The sequence below is a fragment of the Ictidomys tridecemlineatus genome, chromosome 8 (assembly GCF_052094955.1).
Source record: "Ictidomys tridecemlineatus isolate mIctTri1 chromosome 8, mIctTri1.hap1, whole genome shotgun sequence".
Taxonomy (NCBI): domain Eukaryota; kingdom Metazoa; phylum Chordata; class Mammalia; order Rodentia; family Sciuridae; genus Ictidomys; species Ictidomys tridecemlineatus.
Genome location: NC_135484.1, coordinates 83,796,518 through 83,817,745, shown reverse-complemented (window position 1 = coordinate 83,817,745; position 21,228 = coordinate 83,796,518). Strand labels below are relative to the sequence as shown.

Here is a 21,228-nt window from a genome sequence, read left to right as displayed (position 1 = left end):
AGCATGCATCCTATAGAGACTGATCCTTTGGCCTTCATACCCAAATGTGAAGAAAATCACATTTCCCCTCACGGTCTGAAGAAGAGTCTCAGAGATTCAGCTGACCCAGAATTGCTTTGTAATGTGAGTGATAAATCAATCTTTGGGTTACCATCTTTGGAGATTTTTGGAAGTTGATTTTAGACATTATTAATTCAAAAATAACTCAGTGATGTTGAAGAAAATTACCCAGAAATGTAGACAAAGGCCAGGCCATACAGGGACATGTAGGCAGTACTAAAGATTTTGATTCATCACAAGAATAATAGAAAGGGTTGAACAATATATTGACACAATCAGAATTTTATTAAAAGATAAAAAAATATTTTTGCTGTACTGAAAACAAAACAAAACAATAACTAAAAAATACAAGAATGTATATAACATTGATAGGTTATTGCAACACGGAAGGCTTTCTGAAATTTATTGAGTACTTATTTCCAGACTCTCTTCTAAGTACCTTCCCTATAGTAGCTAATTAAATACTCAAAATGAGGTAGACCACTTTATTTTCACAATTTTACATGGGAGGAAACTGAAGAACATTAGTCCATCTGGGCTGCTATTAGCAAAACACAATAAAGTAGGTGACTTATAAACATCAGAAATTTTTTTTCACAATTTTGGAAACTGAGAAGTTCGACATTAAGGTATCTGTTGAGGGCTAATTTTCTGGCTCATAAATAGTGCCCCTTTCATCATGTAAGAACACAGAAGTCACTAACTCATTCATGAAGCTCCACCCATGACCTAATAACTTCCCTAAACCCTACATCTTAATACTATCATATTGGTGATTTGGTTTTAACATGAATTTTGAGTAATGTAAATATTCAAACTATAGCAGAAGATAGGCAATTTTCCAAGGTTGCTCATCATCAAAGAGCAAAGCCAAGAATCAAATTCCAACTATCTGGTTTCTCTGCCAGGGTTCTTAGCCTGAAGGCTGCAGAGGAAAGATTATGGGGACTTAAACTAAGGTTGAGGAATGAGAGATGAAGAGCCTTTGATGATGTTGACAGATTTTTGCAAAGCCGAAACATTAGAACTTTTTTTTTTTTTTATTGGCTGTGGGAGATGAGAAGGAAATTTCAAAGATGACTTTCAGATACGTGCAATGGAAACAGGAGATATTAGAGAAGATGAGTTGAGAGGTGGGATTCTGAATTCATGTTGTAAGCTGCTTCAGGGTAGGAACTATGTAATATCAAACCTTTGCTTTGTGTGCTATAGAGGCTCACTAATAATAATATATCAACAAATGAATAATCAATTTACAAAACCCATTTTAAAATAGTGTAGGACTTTGGTATAACATTTTTCATGCATGAAGAATGATTTTTCTCAAGTGTTCCTGTTCATAGAGTTAAAATAGTTGAATCAGAAAAAATACTGATGCTTGACATAAATATTTCCTCTAAGCAGGAGATGGGTTCTTGTACTGTAATTTTGTACTTGATTTCTACTTCTTTTTATTATTGGAAAATGCTAATTCCTGAGATGTATCCATATAGTTTGTCAAATTTATTGCCATATTAGCACAAATCTAATGTGATTCTTAGTTTCAACATAGAACAGCATTTATTTTGTAAATGCAGTAGTGAAAGAATCAGCATTTATTTGGGACTGTCCTGGGGCCAACATCATGTTAACAGGTTATAACAAGGTCATGTTATTTAGTACAACTATTCTTTTAAAAAATTGCAAGTGTTTTTTGTCTTGACCACAGTTTCCTCCTGTGGTCTTATATTTCTGCATTATGTCATTGGATTGTACTATTTTTGGAGAAAATTTTGATTTTATAGTACTTATTATTAAATATTAATAATAAATGTAAACTTCCCATAATTCACAGAAATGAATCTGATTATATTAGATAGTTGTCCTTTAAAGTGACTGTTCAGAAAAACTGGAGACTTTTAGAATCAATGCTACTGAATTACTGCATACATTATAGGGATCCAAAATAGCTTGCAGTTTTTCTGTTTTAAGAACACATATTATTACTTTGTATTCTTTTCCTCCTTCTTGGCCGAGTTTAGTGATGTCTCATTGTCTTCCGCTGAGATACTTAAGTGAAATATTGAGGTTACGTAAAAACTTTGTGTGCAGAGATCCCCCGGACTGTCAAAAATAGCAATCATAGTGGCTTAACTATTTATAATCAGGACAGATCCACTCATTAGAACAGAAATCAATCATCGATCATAATGCATAGCCATCACAAATATTTTTCAGGTCTAGAGATGCCTTTAGGCTAAACATCAGGATTCTAGGTAATTTCCAAGTTTCAAAGTATGAGTTTTAAGAAAGCCAGGGATGTCTACATTATATAATTTATGCACTTATTCATCTCCATAATAGGAGATAACTGATCTGTGAAGAAATAATAGTGTCATGTTTTAATAGTCAAAAATCTCACCTTTAATGAAGATGTTTGCTAATAAAATTAATAATGGTATTATTGTAAAATCTTGTGAATATTTATTTAGCATTCTATAATTTAGGGAGCACTTCCATATCAGTAGTCTCTCTGAATTCACACTGGAGTCCTAAAAGGTAGACAGGATTAGAAAGGTTAAGTAATTTGTCCAAAGCCACATGAGTAGTCATGATGTGACAAGAATTGTTTTTAAAAGATGTGAAATCCACACATAAGTCTCAATTAATGTTATTCACTTTTATTAAACACAGGTTTTACCATTAAAAAAGATGTGAAATCATGAAAAGAAACTCAATTTTTTTCATAAACATGTCAAATGGCTTCACAACAACATAGGGAGGTTTAAAATTATACTGAAAAATAAATACTATCTTTTTCCAAAGGAAATAAGCAAAGTAAGGTAAATTCTAATATTTTTATGTTTGTGCTTATGAAAATAAATAAAACAGCACGTGTTTGTTGGTTCCACAAGATAATTGATACTAATTTTGCTAAAAATATATTTATTCCTGCCCATTGTCCAAGTCTTGACTTTTAAATACCATTCTCCAATATAATGAATCTGGAGTCCTCAGAGAAATGACTCATTCTCCGGCAAGTGCAAGAAACATAAAGGTGGATCCAGATGGTTTTGCATTGTTGGAAAATAAATAACTATAAAAACAAACAAAAAAAAGAAACAAAAGAATGTGTGTGCTAAAAGGATAGGTGCCAACCTGAAAGAGTTACCTGTTGTGAAATCTGGAATAATTTGAGGAACAAAATAAATAATGTAGCATTGAATTATAACCTAAAATATAAAATAAATACTCATGAGTTTAAAGTGTTATATTTGAATGATTGACAAACGAGGGCAAAGATACAAATTGTCCTTACAGAAAATTTCCAAATAATATATGTTTGATTGGGCTAGATGCAGTGACTTTCTTCTAAGGAAAAGTGTATGAAAAGGGTAAAACAGTAACTCACTAGTGAAGAAACATGGCAAACACCACCTTAATCAAGGGATCAATGTTAACATCATTAGAGATATTGTGATCATTATACTTTGTAATCCTGATATGATTTGATGGGAAGGAAATTTTACCTTTGATGCAATCTTTCCAAAAAACTATACTTTCAATCTAATCATGATAAAAGCATAAGATGAACCCAAATTGAATGACATATTATGAAATATCTGATCAATACCTCTCAAGGCTTTAAGATCATGAAAAACTGCAAAACTGTCAGACCAGAGGAGCCTAAGTAGTTAATAAGTAACTGTAATGTGGGATCCTGGATTGAATACTGGAACATAGATCTGATTTTAATGGAAAAGCTGTTGAGATAAGGATAAAGTCTGAAGCTTCTTTGATAGTAATATGGGAATGTTTGTTTCTTAGTTTTGAAAATATATCATCACAAAATGTAGCATGGCAAAATCAAGTACAATAGGGGCAACTGAAACCTGCTGTGTAAGAACTCTCTGTACTATATTCCTACTCTTCTGCAAATCTAAATTTTCCAAAATAAAAATTTACTAAAACAATTAGTTTCAAAGAATGTCCTTGTGTGTGGGAAAGTCATTGTATTTGACTGTCTATATGTTTGTTCATGAATGTCAATCAGTAGAGTTTAGCATATTATCCACAATTCTGAGCAATAGTGACAACAGTTTTTACTTTAAGGTTTCCATTATACTTTGGCTATTTTTCGATGTGTTCACAAACCCACATCTTATATGTGTATATTGTTATAATTCACATGATCTTCACTTTTATGTTTATGTTCATAAATATAAAACTCAGTGCTTTAATTGACAACTTGTTTGAGCATTAAAGACACTTCTATCTAGGGATATGAGCCAATGGGAAGTCAGAGTGTATACATAGTTGCTTCTATTTCTTAAAGTTATTAGGAACCATTGTTTCAATCTCTATCCCAGAGGCTGTAGTGCTCAATGTTACTTCTGCTGGGAGCAGCACAGGATAGGTCAGGTGTTGTCTTTCAGCAGCAGCAAAGGAACATTAGATCCAAGGACTCAGATCTCTCTAGAGACTCCAGACCTCACAGTTTTTTGGGGGGCGGGTGGGGGGGAGGTCTCTGGTGATCATCAAATCATAAAGTCACCTAAATGGCATATCTCTTTCTTGATGACAAACAGCTTGGCATCATTTTTCTGTAGTGACATGAATAGAAAGAATAAGAAGATTTGTGAAAGCAGAAGTGGCTATTTAGTAAAATGAGGAATGTGCTTACTGCAAAGCTTTGCTGCTCAGCAAGTTCATTTTGGTGTTTCTTGCAGGGAGGAACAAGAACAAAGGTATTAAATTTCCAAATGTTGAACTTATTTATTTATCAATAACATCATCCACACATAGTTTTTATATCTCTACACTAATCTGGCCTGATAGGAAGAAGCTACCGATCTGTTTTTCATGTCTAAATAATTCCAAAATGACTCGCTATTTTCTGTTTGTATTCCCAGATTTTCTCAGTCAATTCCCCTGTCTTTTAGACTGTGTATATAAGATAGAAAGCCAACTAGTAAATTCAGAGAAAAAAATATTCATCAGCTTTATTATTGGGTGTTGTTTTGATAAAATGACTCTCTGATTGATGATGGTTCTTGTTCCAAACTATTGAGAAGCTGCATAGACACAGCCTTTTATTCTGCCAAAGAGCACTTTGGGGAACTTTTTTTTTAAATTGACTTGAATGATTTGCCAATGTTGACAATGTTGAAAATTTGCTCATCATGTGAAGCTTCCAGATAATGATGGAAAAATTCACTCCAATCATCCTAATATTTAGAAACACCCTGACAATATATTGACTTTTAAACCTTATATTCAATAATTTTACATTGGTTGTATATTCACATCTTCTTATATAAATGCTTAGACAAAATATAGCTGTGAAGTAAACTAATTTTTTAAGCTGAATAATCAAACATTGTCAATATGTAGAAATTAAAGTAAAAATAAAATCCACCATCACATATTAAATTCTAGTCAAGTGATAAAAGCAATCACTATACCAGGAAAGGATAGTTATTCCTAATTGTTAGTCATCAGATCTAAATAGATTACTAACAAAAATATTAAGATTAGCAGCTTTTCATTTCTGATTTTATACACATATTTCTTCAGAAGATAATAAAATCAAAGATAGTAAGATTTATCTTCATTTACTTTTTAAGGAAAAGTAATTCTTTCATGAAAAACATCTCTGAAGAAATATTAACTTATTTCCTGAGGATATGTGAGGCAGTTTTTATTATTGCTTTTTTCATTTCCTCCTCTTGGCTTATGGGCTCTAGAATCTGATCCTTACCACTTACAGTCTTGAAATTTGAGACTGGCGAGATATTATTTCTTATCTACATTCCCTGAAGGTACTAACTGCTGAATTTTGTGGGACAATGCTTTACCAATGGGGTCTTCCACAGGGTGCTCTGTGGGAACTGCCTACTCTCCTAATTTAATGGAGCAACTGCAATAAAACTTTTGGGAATAGAAATAAAAGAGAAGAGAGAGAATGGAAATTTCCTAGACTTTGCTAGCTGTAGAATATTTTAACCAGGACATTTTTTCAGGGTTATCTGGTTCTTGGGGATATAAATTCTCTGGTAGGAGTCTGTGGAAAATGTTTCTACAGTAGCAAAGATTTGTGTTAACAGGGTCTGGAACAGAGGCAACAAAATGTTCTCTCTTTCTCACTCTCTCTTTTTTGTTTGTCCCAAGTGTAATCTTTGGTTAGAATTCTTGCTCCCAACTACACCCCACTGTTTGTTTTGAGAATGGGTTTAGTGAAAATCTAATGTTTTTGCTTGCCTGTTTTACTAATGAAGAGGCTTTTGTAGGATAATGTATTTGGGGAAGAAACTTAAAATATAAACTATTAGTTTCATGTAAGCAAGGCAAATTTTTTTTATTATCTGCAAGTATTAATCTTTGCCATCTCAAAGTCCATAATGATTTTTGCCAGAAATTGTTCTCTGCAAATAAAAATGCATCATACCAAAGACCTTGTACAGTCATGCCTGAGGAGCTCAAATGCAACTGTCTCAGTTCTGGCTCCTTGGGAATATGAGTAAGAGGTGAAACAAAGGATGATTCACTTTGTTAACCAAAGACTGAAACTATACTGAGTGTTTTGAAAAATACCAAATGCCATTAAAATTTCTGAGAATATACAATGGGAATTTATATACTCTTGTTTTCAAAGTAATGTACATTTTCTGCATGTATTTAGAAAATATAGAAAGGGAAAAAGAAGAAACCAGTAAAAATCTCCCAGAGATAATATTAACATTTTTGACCTTAATATTTTTTAAAAAATGAAGTTCTTTAGTAGTTTTTATATGTATATCTTTAAGACCCCAGAAAAAAAATCTTTGGCTAACTTTTTATTTTTGAAGTAAATCAAATATTCTTGTTTGTTCCATTATTTCTGGGTTGTTACTATTTTGAGAAAGGTATCTTATTTGTTTCTCTTAAAGGTGAATTTTTAGAGAAGAAACAATACTTAATTTTTCAAATACATTATTTCTTTGAAATTGGAATTTTGAATCTCTCCAATCATAACCAGAGCTGAGAAGACAGAGGTCTCTGATATTTATCTTCTTAATAGGAAGACAAATGATGAAGCAAATTAACAATTATTGAATGAAATACAAACATTGCCTAAATATTCTTTATTTAAAAATTATTCCATAAGCTTTAATAGTTTTTTTAAAATACCATTAAAAATCTGAGACTTAGCTGGCTGATCCAAGACATCAGCTTATTTACCAACAATATCTTGATAGACTTGACCCAAGACTTCTACTCCCTTTTCTCTTGGGACAGGTGAAAGGGATGCAGGAGGAGAGGCAAAGGGAGTGAAGTCCAGCACTTTGGTCTAGTTATCATCAGCTTTCTCACTGACCACAGATTGAACTTCTAATGCAGCCAACTCTCTCAAAAGGACTTGTTTTTGGTCACAAAGGGAAATGAAGTGAGGGTGCATGAGTCACCGCACATTTTTTAAAGTTATAAGCAAAACAATTTTCCAAAGGGATGAGCAGTAGTGTCATCTTCATCTTGGAAGAACATACCTTAAATAATTGAAAGAGATGAAGAACTATAAGAGATGATGCAGCATTTAAATTTAACCAAGTGTTCTAGCTGAATCCTCTTTTAGTTAGGACTATTGCAGCAAAGCAGCAGAAGTTTTGGAGTTTACTGGAAACATCTTGAGAAATCCAGCTGTCAAGGGCTGCTTGAAGCTTTTGTACCCAGAGCACAGCTGCTAGCTGTCACCTTGAAGCAGTAGTTTCTACTGTGGAATTAGTTGAAAGAAGATATTGCTTTGAGACTAGGGCCAGAAAGTTCCCCTCAAAAAATGTGCAAAATTTGAGTCAAAGAGAAATAGAATTTATTGGAAATGCTTCATCAAAGTGCTTGGTGAACTAAGCCAAGCTGCTCCCTTCATTTCTCTGAACAAATAGCCCCAAGGGAGAGGTGGTCTTGTAGAGTTTAAGAAGGTATTTTTCTTATTAGGATCAGAATATGCTGCTCACTGCAGTTAATGATTAATAGCTTCCTATTAATAAACTGATTATCTGCCTTAGTTTGTGGAATTATTTGTGCATTATTATTGTATATAACAAACTACTAAAAAGTAATGAAATTGTCAGTGTTATGAATTGACTAGTAAAAAGTGGATTAGAAAAATGAAGATTGTTTCTGTATAAAAGAAAATAATGTAACCAAAAGAAAATTGAGCTCAAAAGTGTCTTGTTCAAGAAAATGTGGAATGTTTCCTAAATTAGCAAAAAATACAATGTCATTTTTCATTTTCCATTGACCTAGAAAAATGAAAGAGACCATATCACAAGAAAGGAAAGTTTGACCTTGAAATAGACTAGAACCCTTGGTAATATAAACATTTTTATTTTAATACCACTAAATTTTTTAAAAGGGAGGAAAACAAAGCTGATTTTTCCATCCTATCAAATAGGATCCCCAGACTATTGTTTATATTTTTGAAAAATTGAAAACTATTTTTCTAATATATTTAGTAAAATTATACTTAAATTTAATAATGAGGATGCATCTTTTCCCCTACAAGACAGCTGTTAGCTATTACAATAATTGACTTTGAACTTCAATCTTTAAAACATGTGCAAGTATTTATATATCTGCAACTTGAGAAAAATGTTTTCCTAACACTATTTAACAAAAATTCTTAATCTCTCCTTTATTTTCATATTATTGTAACATTTCAGTACTTCTTAACTGGTCAGCTTCTAATAATATTGACTGTGTCCAGCCATATCTGACGTAGCCTAGTGGTTAGATTATTTAGTCAAAGCTGAACACTAAGCATTCACCTGTTTATTTTGAGGGGCACTTTTTTTGTATAGTTTTAATTATTCACAAATAATTATGAAGTATTATGTTATCAATTGAAATTTGGCTTTTTATATGAAACAAATTCTTTAAATTTCATAATAATCTTAATTTGACTAGAATGTCAACAGAAATCATCCATTAGAATTGTTCTTTGTATCATGTATGGTTTATGTTTATTATTTTACGCTTTTTTTTTTTTTATACTGGGGATTGAGCAACTTAGGACACTTGACCACTGAGCGGCATCTCCACAGCTAGTCCCTATTTTGAATTTTACTTAGAGACAGAGTCTCACTAAGTTGCTTAGCACCTTGCTTTTGCTGAGGCTGGCTTTGAACTCGTGATCCTCCTGTCTCAGCCTCCCACCTGCTGGGATTACAGGCATGTGCCACTGTGCCTGGCTATTTTACTCGTTTCTTAAGCATTCTAGTATGTGGAGTAAGAGCATGGCAGGAGGCAGGCTCACAGAGGCACCAAGAAACAGTGCTTGTCCCTGAGCAGTTAGAAATAAATCATAGTGATACTGCATGATATACAATAAGTATTTGTAGAGGGTGTCAGAAGAGGGATATAGCAAGGTTTAGTGGAGTTTGGATAAAGAAGTGAGAACACATTTCTGAGAGGAGGTGACATAGTCTGATATTTAAAGGTTGAGTACAACTACTTGTCTTGTGGTTAAAGGTCAAACAAGTTAATCTTTCTTTGATAGAAGAGGCATTTATTTACACATGTGTTCTGACTAGATCTGGCTGCCCTTTCTTAGATTCTCCTATGGATTAATCTTCTTACTAATCTTTGATCACACAATTGCAAATTTGACAGTATTTTGTCCCTCACCTATCCCTGTAGTTCTCCAGTTGAGTGTATCTCTGGATTACAAGAATGAATTGTAAATACAGACTGCTGTTTTTCACCCCACAGTTTCTGATTCAGTAGGTCAGGAGTGGAGACCAACAATTGCAGGTTTAATAGGTCTTCAGATAATATGGATGGTACTGGCTTGTCTTAATTTGGGCTGCTATCCCAAATGCCATAAACTTTTGGCTTATACACGACCAAAATTGATTTATAATAGCTCTGGAAGTTGAGGCTTGAGATCAGGGTGCCAGCTGGATTGAGTTCTTGCTGAGTACCCACTTTCTAGCTTATAGATACCCATAATCTGCTGTTTCCTTACATGGTAAAAAAAAGAACTGGTAAGTTCTCTGGCCTCCTCTTATTAGAATACTCATTGCATATGTGAGGCTCCACTCTCATGACCTAATTACCCCAAAATGCCCGCATCCCAATACCATCACACCATGATTAGGGTTTCAATATATGAATTTGAGGGGATACAAACATTTAGTCCATAATATTGTTCATAGGCTGTATTTGATTATCAAAATCAGCTGGGAATTTATTTAAAACTATGGACTTATGGTGCTCATTCTTGAATATTCAAATTTAGTAGAACCTGAATGAGAACATTGTGTATTTTATTTATCTCCCCAATTGATTCTGATTATCAGTGAGGTTTTGGATTAATTGATATTGTCTAGTTCTCTTTTCACAAATAAAACTGAGATGTAGAAAAGTTAAGAGAATTCATAAAAAAATACCACTCACAAGGAGAAAGGCAAGTTCTCTTTCCCATCTTTTACCTTCAGTAAACAATGATAATTCATTCTCTGCTGACTCAATTCTCTCATCCTAACATTTAATAATCTTTTAAATTTCTTCTTGTATCCTCTTCAGTGTTGTACATAACTATGCCAGCCACAGATCAATGAACATGAAAAAAATATCTACTATATAACATGGGGGATGGGTGGGTTCAGATGAGACTAAAACTCAGTTTCTCTCTTTCAAGGATCTTCCAGATTTGGAGCAGATATCATATTCCCACACATGCAGAAATATACATCCCCACACAATTGTAATAGGAGACAGATTTATACTAAGTGCTATTGAAATAGTACAAAATATCAGAGGAGCTTGAGCATGATGAAATAAATATTTATATGACCTATTTGCCAGACAATGTGCTTAATTTTAGGGATGCAAAAGCAGTATTAACATTTAATTTTCCAGCTAAGGAAAGCACAACATGCTATGCAATACACAACTGTCTATATGGTAACATCACCAAATCTATGAAAATGACATGAGCAAAATGCTAGCAAAGGATTGAAGTGGGAGTGATTGATTCAGCTGGAATGTGTGAAAATGGTGATTCATTTGTGGGGTTTGTTTACATTTGAATACTGTTTTCCCTTTCCTCTCCTCTTGATTTGCCTTTATGTTGCCAATTTGAGGAGGAGGCCAAGAAAAAACACAAAGATAAACCTGTAGGATGAACGTTTTCAGAAATAGGTAACAGACTCATATGGCTAGAATACATAGCATATGAAATCAGAATAGTATTCATGGATGTTAATGTGAACTGGGCTTTGTAGTATGCATGGAATGTGGTAAATAATATTCAATTTTTAGTATGTTATTGATTATAATAACTCTTTAAAATTCTTATTTCCTAACTAGAGAAGTTTTGTCTATTCTCCAGATTCAAATGAAGGCCCTTAAAATTTCCTACATTAGTGTTTGTCTCTTTTTCTGAGCATCAGTTACCACTTATGTTAAAAAAAAAAATACAGAAGCCCTGTACACTCTTGGAAGGTTTTGATTTTGGAGATGTCTATTTCAAGAGGTGCAATGGTAGGATTTGTAACTGGTGATGTTCTTGGCTTATTCAAGCCCCCCAAATACTGAGAGCTAGGATATGAAATTGCTGAATTGAATGTTTATCTGCAATCTAAGTGCCTGAGGTCTCTTCATAAATTTTCTTTTCTTTATATGAGAAATATATAAATAGTTCAAATTAGAAAATAATTTCCTACAAAAACACTTCAGGGATAAGGAAACCCAATTTGTCTATTTATCCACTCAAGTTCATGCACATGCTTTTATCAAGAAATGCCATCTTGGGCTGGGATTGTGGCTCAGTTGCAGAGTGTATGCCTCACATGTGTGAGGCACTGGGTTCAATCCTCAGCACCACATAAAAACAAACAAACAAACAAACAAACAAACAAATAAAAATATTGGACAAAAAAGAAATGCCATCTTAAGCACCAGAGGTGGAAAAACATGCTAAGATACAGTACTTGTTTGAACTGTAACAAAACGGGACTTTCAAATGCATGCATGACTTTTCTGTCAATATTATCCTTACATAGCTTTAAGATGAATTTTAGCTCATCAATTAAATTGAACTGCATTGTTCAAATTGCATAGATGTTATTAAAAACCTCAGGGAATCATTTTTGAATGTATTCCTGTTGGATAACGAAAAGTTAGTGATCACTGAGTATTGCTACAGTTCCTAATTCTGTCTTTTGGTAGTCACACAGCTTTGTCATACAGCTTTGTGTGGGTGTGTAATGTGGTTAGACCAGTTGATGACTTGTTTTTCTTTGACCATTTAGTAAGCATTTTTAATGAATAAGGTTTGAATTATTTGTAGGCACTCACAGGCCATAATGAATTCATCATTTCAAAATACAAATAAAATATTTTTATTTCTGAGACATGATGTTCTGAAGAGTCAAATCCCATAGCTGTCTTTTTAATTACATTTTACTGGATTGGAACTTTATTATTAGGCATTCCATTAGCTCAAGACTCAAGCTCACTGCAGATGTGACTAAGAAACTGTGTTTTCTCATGGATAAAAGATGTGACCTTGGAGAGAAAAGCAGAAGATAGCCATGATACAATGACATTTAAAAATATTTCACAATTAATTTTTTTCTGAGCACTACAGATTTACTCCCCACCTCTCCAGTCCTTTTTTCTTAAATATTTTTTAGTTAATGGACCTTTATTTAATTTACTTATATGCAATGCTGAGAATTGAACCCAGTGCCTCACACATACTAGGCAGGCACTCTACCCCCGAACCACAACCCCAGCCTCCCTTCCAGTCCTTTGATGAGAGAATTTTGAACAAAGATAATACATAGGTCTAATATTTTGGGATTCTAGTATAGAAAATAGAGTAAAAAATGTGATTCTAAAGCTTAGTGTTCATATTCTGTATCATGTGTGAGAATCATTTCCTTTCTGTTTGTTTTCCAATGTGAAAAGATTATAATATGTATATCAGATATCATAATCCAATATCATGTTTTAAAATTAGGTTTAGGTTATCATTTACACTTTAAAATGAACAGGTAGCTAGGCATGGAGGTACATACTGATAATTGGTGACTCAGGAGGCTGTGGCAGGAGGATCACAAGTTCGGGGTCAGTGTCAGCAACTTGATGAATTCCTAAGAATATACCCTTGGTGAGACAAAAATATTGTCTCACTAAACAACTTAGTGAGACCCTGTCTAAAAGTAAAAAATAAAAAAGGCTGAGGATGTAATTCAGTGATTAATAGCCCCTGGGTTCTATCCCCAGTGCCAATAATAATACTAATAATAAATTAAAAATAAAATTAACAGGTAAAACGTAGAGACCCTAAGATGTTTTATAGAGTAATAATAATGACAATATTGTCATGTAAACTTGAAATGCTACCTAATAAGTGCATGTTGATAGATTGGAAAATAATGAAAAAATCCTATTCCAGTAATCCTATTCAAGTAATTTATTAAGAAGACCTAATTTGATTCTTGTCATTACTCTAAAGTAAATATCTCTTTGTTTTACAAATTAAGGATTTGAAGTAAAGATTAGATAATTTATCATAACAAAATTGGTATTTGAACCTAAGCCATAGATTCCAGGATCTGAGCTCAAACGTCATACTATACTGAGAGAAGAATTGGCATATACAATTCTTAACAATATAATTTAGGCCAAGAGTAAGGAAGCTCCCCATAACACGAAAAATGTCAATGCTGCCACTATGTAACACTGAGTGAATTATTTTAATTCTTTGTGTTTGTAGGTATTTTACTTGTTCCCAAGACAATTAATTTGCTCAAGTATAAAAATAAATGTGTTTAAATAGAAAGAAATAAAATATATTACCTCTGAATTTTGAATATAGTGAAAAAAGCATTGAACTTAGAATCTTAACAATTCCAAACTCCAGACCCATCCTCGGTTAGGCCTGTGGTTCTCTAACTCTGCACCCCAGCACCCTTGGACAAAGCAGCACCACAAAGGAACTGGCACTTCAACATTTTTTGAGAATGAACCTTGAAGTTCTTTGGATTTGCACAAACTTCTAGCTCAAGATAATACATTGTTTTCACATTAGCTCACCCTACATTCTCTTCAATTACATCATATATTTTTAAAATTTTATATACTTTTAAAATTTGTTTTTATTAGTTATACATGACAATAGAATACATTTTGATATATTATATATTTTTGTGGAGCTGTTTTCAGTAGTTGTAATAAAAGCAAGTAACATTTGATAAAGGAGAAACAGGAAATTAGGGATGCAATCATTTCAACATTTGGGAAATCTTGCAGAGCCTAGCAAGAGCATGTAATTCTGTTACGAAGTAATTTTAGGCTGAGTATGGTGACCCTTGTCTGTATCCCAGCAATTTGAAAGGCTGAGGCAGGAGGATCACAAGCTTGAGGCCAGCCTTAGGAACTTAGCAAGACCTTCTCTCAAAGTAAAAAATAAAAAAAGTGGGTATGTAGTTCAGTGGTAAAGTGCCCCTGGGTTCAATCCTCAGTAGCCCCCCACCAAAAGTAACTGGGGCTAAGAATGTGGTAAAGATATTATTATTATTATTATTATTATTATTATTATTATTTAGCAGGGATTGAACTCAGGGCACTCGATTACTGAGCCACATCCCCAGTCCTATTTTGTGCTTTATTTAGGACAGGGTCTCATTGAGTTGCTTAGTACCTTGCCTTTGCTGAGTCTGACTTTGAATTTGCGATCCTCCTGTCTCAACCTCTAGAGCCACTAGGATTACAGGTGTGCGCCACTGCACCTGGCGATACTGTTGTTTTTAACTTAAATGTGTAATTTTACTTAAATGATTATCAAGTTGTAGAACATAAATAATTTTAAATGAATTTTTAAAAACTTGGTGTTATTTGGATGCAACTATTTAATGAATGTTTTTATAAAGGCATTTTGTATGTTAATAAAGGCATCCCCCCACTTTTTTTTTTTTTTGTACCAGGAACATCACTAAAAACTTACTGAGAACCCAAGGATTCTGTGAACAGAGAAAGTTCAGGAACCTCTGGAACAGAAATTTGGCTTTGGGGTATATTGAGGCATTATTTTCTTAGCTTCAGATTTCACAACTGAGAAATAAATGGGCCAGAGGAGATAGTCTTGAATTCTAATTTAATTTTACAAGTTAGTGATTCTATGACAAAGCAGAGGATGATTTAGGGAGCTACCAAATTTGTATCCCACTCAGCTATTACACTTAAGCACAATCTTACCTTGGGAAAACATAAAATGTGGCTGACCTATTTAATAATCTTCAACTATATTTTAAGCCAAAGATTTGAACAAATTAACTGTTACATTTAAATGAGCTACTCATTTAAAAATATGTCTTACCTGTATCCTCATATGGCTTCTGGTTTTTTGGTTTTTGTCTGTTTGGTTTTATTTTTGATATTTAGGTGTTTCCTCCACTTGTAAATACATTCAATTAGAAAACTCCTAGAGTAAATGTAAATCTGCACTTCTGAAATATTGGAAAATCTAGAGTGTCTAAACTACCTTAAAAATTGACACTGACACGTGAAAGTTTCAAGTAAAAAACAAGTAGCATACTGTTTTCAATAAAAATTCTGGCTAATAACTATACCACAATTGCATTCTTATTTATTGCCAACTTACACAGGAACATGCTCATTTAGAAAATCTTGGAATATGCGCTTATAAAAATAATAGTTGTTATGTGGAAAGGTAGTAGGATCTAATTAAGGATCTACCTAGTAATCGCCAATAGATTCTTTATTTGAGGCACAAAAGTGTTTGCCTCGTTGGTATTTTTGGGGAGCATTTTTGGCTAAAAATACAGGACAAAAATAGGAGTTACACTACATCTAGATGATTAGCACATCCGATGTTATTGGCAATACATAAAAGAAAGAAAATTGCAAAGTAGTCATGAGATATTCATACCCTTAGGTTAGTGGGTTTAGAAATACAGAAAGGAACTTTGCATTTTAGATAACTGAGGAAGAGCAAATGGCTCTGTGAATGGACTGTGAGCTCTTGCATTAGAATAAACTGGATGTTTGTCAAATTAAAACTACAATAACAACAACAAACCCCAAAAGTGCCAACTATCAATTTAATTCTGTAGTAAAGGGCATGCATGGAAACAAGTAATTCACATCTTTTTAGGTTTTGCCTTTTACAGCATCTGAAGCCATCCTCACTCCTTGGCTTGTGACCCTCTTCCCTTTTGAAAACTATCTGCCTGTCATTCCAACCTCAGCTCCCATAGTCACATCTACTTTTCTGATTCTTCTGCCTCCCTCTTTTATGTATAAGAACCCCTGTGATTTCCTTGGCCCTACTGACACCCGCACAGTCCCTTTTTCCATATAAAGTAACACCTTGGTGGGGGGTATTAGTTTGCCTATCATATTAAGGTATGCTCTGTTTCACAAATAATGGATTTTAGAAAGTTTTATGAATACTTAATGAAAGACTAAAATTCAGTAGACTATCTTCCTTTATTTGACAAAGAATTCAGGTTTATCTTTGGAAGAATAATTGTATACCATTCACTAATCAATGCTTAGCATAAGTTTATTTAAATTTGGTTATCAGCCACAGCAAGAAAATGAACTTAGAGATATATAGTGTAAAATTTGAAAATTGTTTTTAAATATAAAGTTTGTGTTAGATGAGGGAGACTCCTTGAAGAATTTTTAGGAGCCAGTTTATGGCCCCTTTTGGGCTATAATGTTAGGAAGTTTGGATCTTATTCTAAATTTGATGGGAACATACTCCAAGCATAAAACAGAAACAGATTAATGACTGTGAATCAATGGATTCCTGTTGTTTGACGCCCTTTCTCCCTGTTCCTCATCACTTTATTTCCTAGTTGTTTATTTCATGGCCTAACCCAATACAGAATGCAAGGTCCTTGAATTTCTTATTGTTCATCTCTGTGTTTTCTGTTCCTGGATCCCTTCTGACCTGATCCTGGATCCCTATTGACATGGGCGTGGTTCTTAGTAGATTTTTCTTTTTCTTTTTAAGGTGTAAGTGGACAGGACTTGTTGATTAGTAGGTTTGAGTAGAAGAGATTAAGAAAGAAGAGTTCAAAAAACAGGCATTTTTCCCTCCAGGGAAAAGTGTGTAGAAAATGGTAAATACACCATAGTTGAAGAAAATATTTAAGGCAGCTAAATGCAATTTGGGGTGACAGAAAAAATAAGTTTGTCTTGAAATATGCAGATTAGGATGGCTGGGAAACACCCAAGGTGGAAATGTCAGATTGCCCTTAGAAGAGGAGAGACTCCTGTAGGGAATCTTACCCCACACAACTCCAGTTCCATAGATTTAATATGTATACTGCCAAAGAAATCATAGAGGCGACACACACTTACAGGATCCTGCTTTCACCCTGTTTCTAGCCTTGGTACTACTCCAAGGGCTTCATTTTAATCTGTATTAACTGTCTTTTTTGGCATGTCCTTAAACTTTTCTTTATTAGAATGATGATTTAATGTTACATTTATCTTATCTCAGAACTTTATGCATTTTATGTGACATTTTAGTTAATTGTTTGTATTTCAATTTCCAGCTTGTTCTTCTCATTTTCTGCTTGTTAAAAACTTGTATTTTCTCTTTTATTGTTATTCTAGAAAAAGTAAATAGCATGCAAGTGTATGGCAGGCACCAGAGAGGAATACTGTAGAAATTCCCACCCCCTGAAAAACTTGGCCTTTCCCATCACCACTACCACCAATTGGCCTTATTCAGTGCTCTTGGCCTCCAAGTTCTCGTCCTGGTCACACAGAATATAAACTATCATGCCAATGTTGCATTTTGTGTCTCAAGTTTTCTAAATAACAGCAGATGTTTTGCTGAATTGTCTGCCCCTAACCCCACCAAATGCATATGTCGAAGCCCTAACCCCTACTGTCCTTGTGTTTGGACATAGGGCCTTTAAAGATATAATTAAGGTTAAATAAGGTTAAATTAAGGCCCTAATGCACCATAACTGCTGGCCTTGAAGGAGGTATCAGGGAAGTGCACATACTGAACAAAGGCCATTCGAAGACACAGTGAGAAGTTGGCCATCTGCAAGCCAAGGACAGGACCTCAGGAGAAGACAAACTTGCTGACACCTTAGTCAGCAAGAGACTTCCAGACTCCAGGATTTCGAGAAAATAATCTTTGTTGTTTAAGCCACCTGGTCTGTGGGATTTTGTTACAAAATGAGTGGACTAATGTCCTGGATTTCTCAACTATCACTGATATCCATCAGGCTTGCTGTCATGCACACACACACACACACACACACACACACACACACACACACACACAGCTTCCTTTCCTAACCTAATGGGCAGAATTAGACATGGGGTTCTGTCTCCTAGTAGACAAAATAGGGTAGTATACTCAAAGGAGCTGAAAAGGGTTTGGGTAGCACTGTTCACATATACCACATGTCCCTTTCTGGTTGAGTCTCTTAACAGATTACACTGCTCTTTTTCATATTGCCTCTCTAATACTTGGTGCTGGAGTTGACTTGCCCCACATTTAGTTTCACTTTGTCTCTTTCTAGAGGGTGAGTTGTTCAAAACTGGCTATTCAGTACTATTTTATACAGGTGACAATCTAGTAAGCCTATTGTATTTCTCATGAGTTCATATTCAGAAGATTAAAATTATAATTACTACAAGAAGAAATTACACTTAATAAAGATATGGATAGCTTCATATAGAAATGTATACACACACATTGAAACACACACACACACACACACACACACACACACACACACTTATATTTCCTTGTTCTGAGAGCTGAAACAGACTAAAATAAATGACCCTTCAGTAGCAACAAGGACAACAAGTGCCAAGTTCTTGGATTTTAATACCATCTTCTAATAAGTCAAATCTCCCTGGAGAAGTGACAGATTCCAGGACTGGAGCAGGAAACCTACAAGATGAGCATGGAGCATACTGAAGTGTCAGAAATTAAGAAAGCGCTAAAAAAGAGAAAAAGAGAAGGAGGGGAGAAAGGAGGGCAGAAGGAAGAAGAGAACTGACAGTCATTAGAGAATGTCAAAGGAACACAAGTGAAAGAGATATTGCTAGCCAAGCTGGAACAAGCTGAGTTACAAAAAGAGAATAGTATTGGATTATGCTCAAAGTATACCATGAAGAACCATGGCTCTTTGGTGATATAAATAAATGAACAAATTAATACATGGCTGAAAAATAGAAATCTTCAATTCCAACAAACTTCAATAAATTATGTTGGTCAGTACTCCACCCTAAAGGAAGAGGAGCATAAGTCCCCCATCCTTAAGTGTGGGGTGCACATATTGACTTTATTACAAAGAATACAGTATGGGGAAAGGGAAAAAAAAATACTGTCTTTGTGGTGGAGTAACCTGACAAATACAACTTCAGGCAGGAAAACAAGGTTGTTGTCAACAGTTGCAAATTATATTGATGGTATGTGGCTTTTTGTGGAGGGGGAGCCGGATGTTGAACTCAGGGCCACTAAGCCATATTCCAAGTCTATTTTATATTTTATTTAGAGACAGAGTCTCACTGAGTTGCTTAGCTCCTCACTTTTGCTGAGGTTGGCTTTGAACTTTCAATCCTCCTGCCTCAGTCTCCTGAGCCTCTGGGATTACAGGCATGGCATGTGGCTTTGATGTGATGTGAAGAAAATGACAGTCTACTTCTGTGATTAGACTACTTAAAACCCATAACGACAGTCTAATCATGAGAGAAAAATGAGGAGCGTCTTATAATATATCTGTTCAGAACTCCTCAAAACTGTTAAGACCATCAAAAACAAGGAAAGTCTATGAAACTGTCAGGCCAAGGGGAAACTAAGGAAACATAACAACCAGACCTAATGTGTAATTCTGAATAGGATCCTGGAACAGAAAAAAGTCACTAGGTGAAAATTAAGGAAATCTAAGTAATCAATAGATTTTAGTTAACAATAATCTAACATTACTGGAATACTGATTGTAACAAAAATAATATCTTTTTTTAAAGAGAGAGAGAGAGAGAGAGAATTTTTTAAAATATTTATTTATTTATTTTTTAGTTTTCAGCAGACACAGCATCTTTCTTTGTATGTGGTGCTGAGGATCGAGCCTGGGCCGCACTCATGCTAGGCAAGTGTGCTACCGCTTGAGCCACATCCCTAGCCCAAAATTAATATCTTAATATAAGATGTTAATAATGGGGGAAATTGGACTTTCTGTATTATCTGCTCACATTTTTTTCTTTGCGTGGAATTTATTCTTTACCCTGTTCATTAATAGTAAAATCGTAATTGAGAGAGAAGTTTTCTGTGATTGATTAACTTCAGTGAAAGGTGTTTTTAAAAATCTTAGCTTAGGTTATATCTGCCTATCTTAAGTGAATAATAATCTTCTAGAATGTTGCTAAACATTGTTGTAAAACAAAATTCCATATATTCAAAGCTTTAAAACCATTTTTTTTTCTTGTCATATAGCAAACTAATGTTGGCATAGATAAGAATGGATGACATACCTAAATCTTGTAGAATGTTAGAAGTATGATTTTCAGATACCTGGCACATATAAGAGGAGCTTTTTTCTTTTAATGCTGATTTAGCAAACTTTAAGGTGAATGTGATGTGTCATAGAAATTTTGTGGGATGTGTGTGTGTGTGTGTGTGTGTGTGTGTGTGCGTTTATGTTTTTTTTTTTTTTTTTTTGCCAAGGTGCATGCAAAGTTTTTAGATATCTGGTGTCGGTTTGATGTCTTCTGAATTTTATATATATTCTATACACCATCAGTTTACGTAATTTTTGGAGATCTGATACTAATATTGGCAATGTTTCTACTATAGCTTACTCATAAAAAATAAATCTCAACAAGCAATGAATGTATTCACTGGGGTCACTTAGGAGCTAGTTGTGTAACTTAAATGGGGAAAACAAAAACACCTGGCTAAAGTAATCTATGAGCAGAATCTACTGTCAAAAAGCAGCCAAGCATTCTCAATGTCCCTCAGATCATGTAATTTAAAAGGCATTTTGCCAGAAACTGTGGTCATATATATTTGGAAAAATATAGACTTAACTAAATTATATGAGAAATTATTATGGTTTGGATCTCAAATATACTCCCCAAAGTATCATGTGTTGGAGGCTTTGTCCCCAATACAGCAATGTTCAGAGGTGAGGCTCT

General features: G+C 34.2%; 1 long non-coding RNA gene across 2 annotated transcripts in view; it reads left to right on the top strand.

The window, feature by feature from the left end:
* LOC120889071 (uncharacterized) overlaps positions 1 to 21,228 on the top strand; it is a 63,257-nt gene continuing 42,029 nt past the window's right edge. For both annotated transcript variants that reach the window (XR_005732854.2, XR_005732853.2), the window contains exon 1: positions 1 to 123. This is a non-coding gene — a long non-coding RNA (uncharacterized LOC120889071). The remainder of the gene's footprint in view (positions 124 to 21,228) is intronic.